Genomic DNA, 7,411 nt, shown 5'->3' with positions numbered 1-7,411 from the left:
TGGGTTTCAAACAATTTCTGTTTAGCTTTAATTGGTTTGAAACCGAATAATGAGCACCCTAAACTCAAAGCTGTCCAATACCGCGTCATAATTTGTGGTTGGGAGAATGACTTCATCTGTAATCAAGAATCTACACCAGGACGAATGCACAATTCTAATTTTCCATCTTAAACAACCCACAAAGCCACAAGTCAAATTTCATTAATGATCAACCATTCGTCTTCGGAGCATAATCTGTAAACAATGATATTACTATGTATGATACAAAATCAATCTAACAATTCTTATTCATGTTAAATTTATGTGTTACTGGGAAAGAAAAAAAGAAGCATGCATTATATTTTGGTAATTAGTTATTATCAAAATTTTATAAATTAAAGATATATCTCTTTTATGTAGTTAAATAAATTAAAGAAGAGGGGCCATTATACGCGTAAGAAAGAAAAAACAATTGTCCCTAATCACTATAATTAATTGTAGAATTCCTATTCCACACAAATATTTCAAAAAGCATAAAGTCTCCTTCACACAAGACAATGACTAATTTTAATATTATTATCTCACAGTTACCATTTTTAATGGTTTAAATAATATTAAATACTGGATTTCTTTTTTTATACTTAAAACCATACAAAATTCTAACAAAACTAGCCCAAACTAACTTTAATAAATGATTATTTAAGTCATTGAACCATTTTCATATCCATTTATCATGACACAACACAATTAAAAGCAAACTCATAAAGCGAAAGCAAAAAAATGTATACGAACTAAGTCTACAAAATATCATCCCAACATAACCTCAAGCTCCATATCCCTCGATGCTCCAACCTCCACACCCCATCCCTTGATAGGGATCTCAAAAGTCATCATTCTATCTTCACTCAACCTCATTTTTGAAGCTCGAGCTTGATTTATTTATTTGTTGATTAATTCATCTACAATCTTACTCAAAGTACACATAAATTTAAATAAAAACAAAAAACCACACGAACCAACAAATTCAAATAAAAAAATTGAAACAAGATCCAACTATACAAGTCGTTCAATGGTGGCAGCAAAAAGATCTTCAAAACAGTTTTTATGGTTTCTAATGATTTTCAAGTATATAATTAAGCATTTAACCATAATCAAATAGAACATTATGTTTTTAAAGTATAAGACACTACATATAGGTGTTTGGAAAAGCATAATACATAACGAATTTGGCATGTTCAAAACCCGGTTGATGTAGATAAACTGAATTTACAAGATGATATTATTAATAATTCAATTGTTAATGTTTTAGCAGGAAAACACAAAATGATTGTCATCAAAACATTAGCATTTTCCAGTTAGCCTAAAAAAATGATTTGATTAATGTGACCTTTAGAAAAAACCATAACCCCTAATAACCAAATGCAATTAAATGTGTATGTATAAATAAATTTATAAATTATTTTGAGCAAAAGATTGTTTACCTTGAAAATGTTTATGAATCCTTCTCATCATATACACGAGGTTGAATTGGAGGAAGATGTGCATGCTGCTTTTAATTCCGAGACCACCCATTCCAACATAAATCTACTTGCATTAGAATACATATGATCGACCGCCAATTCCGACATAAACGCATGTGAAACTTCAATCATACTATACAATGGAAGTGCAGTATAAGATTAGAAGGCAAAACAATTAAAGAATGAAAGTAATTCGTAGATGAAGAAACCAACTATTTAACCTAGTGAAAAAGAAGTTTGTACTCATTATTGATATTGACCCATCATCGGTAGCAACAATCACTTTTCATATGTTTGTCCTTTAGTGTTTTGTTTTTACCGCCACCGAGTACAGTGTCCGGTTCACTCTTATTCGATGCGGTACCATTTTGATACATATGCCTAATTTAACTTTTTCCTCCTGACAGGTTAGTACTATTTTGTAAGGGGTTGTTTGGTAGCCTTTTAATGCCTCTTAATAGTTCATAACCTCTTAAAAAATAACCATAAGACTAAATGATTAACCATTCAGATTTAAAACAACCTCGTAATAAGTTGTAATTTATCAAAGAACTATAAAATTAGTTTCTTTTTGTTTATTAAAGTTATTAAGTTTAAATAATTTAATAATCTATACACTCATCAGTCTTCACAGATTCACAGCTAAAAGAAAACAAATAAAAATCGTGACTTGATTTCTGGATCTAGGTTACGGTTGCCGGAAACTGTGAACAAGCAAGAAAGAAAAGTACCTGGACTAAATTGGTTGCAGATCTGGTATGAGACCAACCGCTGTTAGCTTCTACTCAACACCATATTGCAGATCTGTTATCCGATTTAACGAAGACAGAAGAAGAATATGATGAGTTTTGACTATGACTAGGTATAGATAGATATAGGCTTTTATGAAAAGGTGAAAACAAAACACAAGTCTGCAAGAGAAAGAGTTTGAGTGTCTGAGTGAGTATATGATATGTTCATTCACTCCACATGCAATATATTCGTTATTTATTTGTTCACTGTTTATTACATTTTTAATTTTATTAGTTTACCTAATTGCAAACAAGCAAGCCCAGCAACTATATTTTTATTAGTCAAGCCCAATCCAAATATTCTAGCCAATTTACTGTTCGCCTCGGCCTTTAATAAAAGCCAGTCTAAGAACAGTGCACATTGAGTTCAGTTCAAGTAACATAACATAACGAAACAACCAGTTAATATATATATATATATATATGGAAAATATTGGTTAGCTTTTACTAAGCGACCCTGAGTGCCCACTCGATTATCAAAACATCACATAATCGTGAATCTTGAACACAACACCATGGTGTCAAGAAACTTTCATGCGCTTCATAATCGTGAAACCTTATGCGATCCTACATTGGATTAGAAAATCTTCTCTAAAGTGTCAACCAATATATAATTGCGAATATCATGCGATTCCATGTTGAATCAAGAAAATCTCAACGGATTCAGCATTTCACAAACACAACACCCTTTAAATGTGACTCGTATATGAACTATAATGTAAATACACTTACGGTTCATTCTCAGAAACTATGCCAATACTTTCAAAGTGTATGGACCCCAAATTCTTAGCCATTGGTCATTAGCTTTGTGGAATCAAATTGCATCAGCGTAGTTAGGTCCATAAGGATGCGTAACAACTCCAGCAAGCTTGAGCTGCTTCATGCACCCAACTTCTTATTTTTCCATGTTTTTAATTACTACATTTGTTTTATTTACTTTATTTTAAGTATTTTCATTCGATATTTTAAGTCCCTTCATGCACTCACGTTCTTATTTCTCTATGTTTTCAAGTACAACATTTGTTTTATTTTCTTTATTTTAGGTATGTAAACTCTAGGAGACAGATAGAAAAAGCAGGAGTTTTAAAAAGTGAAATTGTGTTATTTTGATCTCATTAAATTATGATTTATGAGTTAAGATTGATCTCCCAATGCTTGAACGGTGATTTTTGTATTTCAGTTCTATATTAAATAGTGTCTTCTTAAACTCGTCTCTCATATCGGTTATTTACTTTAACTATAGCATGCCTTTTTTTGCCATATTGCTTAAATATATATAAGACCATGTAACTAACAGTATCAACTAGGTAACTAACCCGCATGCCCTATGTGTAAAAATTTTGTTTTACACAGTTTGACGTATTTATCTTTGTTATTCTCTTATAACTTCAAAATATAGTGTTTTCTATACTTTGAAATATGTTGTTACAACGTACTTATTTTTGTCTGCGTTTTAATATAAATTTTATTAAAAGCAATCATTTCTACTTTTCGATATAAGTTTTAACCAAGTCGGGTCAAATATAATGTTAAAAACAACTAGAGTCAAACAGCAAACCCGATTAATATTAAAAAAAATTAGGGCTCACTTTTCGACTCGTAATGACTCCTAAATTCTCAAAGACGGCCTTGTACGATAAAAAAATTGGGTTACCCCTAAAAGTTTTTTCTAGATCCGCCACTGATGTAGGGAACTTTTCACGTTTTGTTTATTATTATTTTCACAAAGATTTAGGTAGCGTTTGGTATGCATGAATAACAAGGGGAATTAAATGATTCATTACATGGCAATGAAGAAAGTAATGTTTGGAACTCAATGGAATGAAATCATCCATCATTACATATTGAATCTCATTCCATCAAAATCATTCCTTCCCACCTCCCCCCTTCTTTTTATTTTTATTCCATTCATCCATCGCCCTACTTTCTCAACACCACCACCACCACCACCTAACAACCACCACTACCACCAACACCTGACCGTCACCATCGCCACCACCTCCGCCACCACCACCACCACCACTACTTTCCCACCAACGCTACCACTACCACCTGACCATAACCGGCACCACCACTATCGCTGCCCTGACCACCACCACCGTCGCCGCCACCTTACCATCGCCATAACTACCAATGCTACCACCACCACAGTACCCCGCCTAACCGCCACCACCACCATTTTCGTCCCCGGAGCTACTACCACCATCGTCGCCATTTCAGGTTTTTTTTTAAGTATATTTTGGGATATGAATATTTTTATTATTTTTTATTTCATTCATACAAATTTTTTTTGAATACCAAACAACATGCAGTAATTATTAATTTCATTCTCATAAGTTAACCAAACAAGATAAATGAATGATCAATTTCATTCCCCTATTCATTCCATTCCCTCTTCATTCCATTCCTTTCAACCAAACATACCCAACATACCCTAAGGTATGTTTGGTTGAAAGGAATGGAATGAAGAGGGAATGGAATGGGAAGGTATGTTTGGTTGAAAGGAATGGAATGAAGAGGGAATGGAATGGGAGAAGGAATGGAATGGACAAAGCAATGAAATGGATCATTACCATTCATTTGTCTTGTTAGGTTAACATATTGGAATGAAATGAATAATTACTTTATGTTGTTTGGTATCCGAAAAAAAATTTAGGAATGAAATAGAAATAGCAAAAATATTCCTATCCCAATATATATATTTTTTACAAAAAAAAGACTGAAATGGCGACGGTGGTGGTAGCTCTAGAGATGAAAATGGTGGTGGCGGGTGGCGACGGTGGTGGTGGTGGCGGTCAGGCAACGGGGGTGGTGGTTGTGGTGGTGGTGGTCAAGCGATGGTAAAATTAGTAGTGATGGCGGTGGTAGGGTGGTGGTGGCCAAGGCAGTGATAGTGGTGGTTATGGTCGGGTGGCGACGGTGACAATATTTTCTGTGGTTATGGCGAAGATGGTGGCAGTGGTAGCGCTGGCGGTCAGGTGGTGGTGGTGGAGGAGGTGGTGATGGCGACGCTGGCGGTCAGGTGGTGGTGGCGGCGGAGGTTGTGGTGGTGACGGTGGCGGTGGTGGTCAGATGATGGTGGTGGCCATGGTAGTGGTGGTGGTGGTGGCGGTGGTGGTTGTTAGATGATGGTGTTGTTGAGAAAGTAGGTTGAAGGAGGAATGGAATAAAAAAAAAGAAGGGGGTGGGAAGGAATGGTTTTGATGGAATGGGATTCCATGTGTAATGGATGATTCCATTCAATTGTGCAACCAAACACCTCTTATTTCATTTCCACGTAATGAATCATTCCATTCCGCCTGTCATTACTACATAATAAACGTTACCTTAGTATTTTCTTCAGGTTGCTTGAAAAGGTCCGAGGACATACAAAACTCTTTTTTCCATCTCTAATTTAGACCGGGTATATTGATTTTAAATGATTTCAACTATTATATTTTGTTGCTAGGTGTGTCATTTTTTATTCTTTTTATTTATTGGAAACTGAGATTATTATTACTAACAAAGATACATAATTATATAAACAACACGTTATGGAATATGGGTTATATCAACACCAAATAAAGGGAGCCAATCGATTTAAAAAATAATAATTTTTTGTAACCAAATAATCACAAGTACATAAGATCTTTCGGTTATAAAAGATCGCATTGTGTGTAGACTGTAGATGTGTCAGTTGTGCTTTTGGCTTTCTTCATGTTCTTTGTCGCTCGACGTTGACAGTAGCAAGTGTAGAAAAAGGTTTTTCCTTTAAACCTATAATCGAATAAACAGTTAAAGGTGTAGACTTAAGGATAAACGATCCGTCAAGTGTCTTCAGTGATTTCATATTGTTCTTGATTTTCTCTCAGCTACTCATTATTTGTATGGAACGATGACTTCGCATTCGTTAAACACATTCACAACTTTGTAGTAGTAACCGAATAATTCCCGGAATTCCCTAACTCAAAAGAACTGTTTGACCATCTTTGACTTAGACAAAACTTCCAACATGTTTCCTTAGTTGTTGATAAAATGTTTGATATTGAAACTTAAATAGTATGTTTTTTTTTAAATTAGTGTTGGTTTGCTTTCAACTTTTTCTGCCATGATATTATTTGTTTCCGTATTAGTGCAACTCTAGCATTGTACATTTGTAAAACTTACATGGTCAATTTGATTTGTTGACTAGTTATGGTTTTCCTATGACAATTGGTTAGTCAATTATTAATGGCCGGCAAAAAGTGAAACACATGGTGAAAGATGCAACGAGCTCCTCAATCAACAGTTTTGATGTAAACAAAATTTCATATGAGTTTGGGTTTGAATAATTCAGGGTAAGCAACGGGTAATACCCGGACCGGATCCGAAACCGAATGCCAAGTACATGCTACAACATCAATATTAACTAAATCTTGATGTTATTAACTAAATCTTGATGTTGTAGCATGTAACCAAATAATCATAAGTACATCTGACGGGTTGACGGATCCATGCTACAACATCAATATTAACTAGATCTTAAACGGGTTGACGAGTATGGGATGTAAACGAAATGAATGAGATCTTGTTCGTGTTCATCTGTTAAGCCTTTGTCGGGCAAACAGACGATTCATGAACACTTTATCGAACGAAAATTCATGTTTTTGTTCACTCATTAATTTCGTTAATATTATAACGATTGCAAACGGATATAATGAACACTATCGGATACAAACGAACGTAATTAGACGCTAATGTAAAATAACGGACACTAATAAACATACACGATTAACGGGCCCTAAGAGGCTAACGAACACAAACGACGCTACTGGACAAACCTACATAGACAACTATATTTTAATTCGAGTATAGTATGCGTAAATTTGACTCTTGAAAATTTTCTCCTTGCAGTCATTAATATAAACTTTTCATTCAAACCTTGGGGCTTTTTCCACCAATATAAACTCACCCCATAATGTGTTGCTAAATCATTTGAGCATGAATACTCCACAATATAAATTTTCAATTAACACATGAAACTGAAACCACCACCACCCGCTAGCCACTGAAGACCATGGCATCCACCAAAGCGGTCATCAGGCGCAAGGTGCAAGCAAGTTGCTATAATAGCTTTTCAGTAAAAGTAAAACCTCCCACACA

The sequence above is a fragment of the Bidens hawaiensis genome, unplaced genomic scaffold (assembly GCF_021521415.1).
Source record: "Bidens hawaiensis isolate Kalapana, Puna unplaced genomic scaffold, B.hawaiensis_p1.1 tig00011436_1, whole genome shotgun sequence".
Lineage (NCBI taxonomy): Eukaryota > Viridiplantae > Streptophyta > Magnoliopsida > Asterales > Asteraceae > Bidens > Bidens hawaiensis.
The sequence above is the reverse complement of the archived record's forward strand: the minus strand, read 5'-3'. Positions refer to the sequence as shown.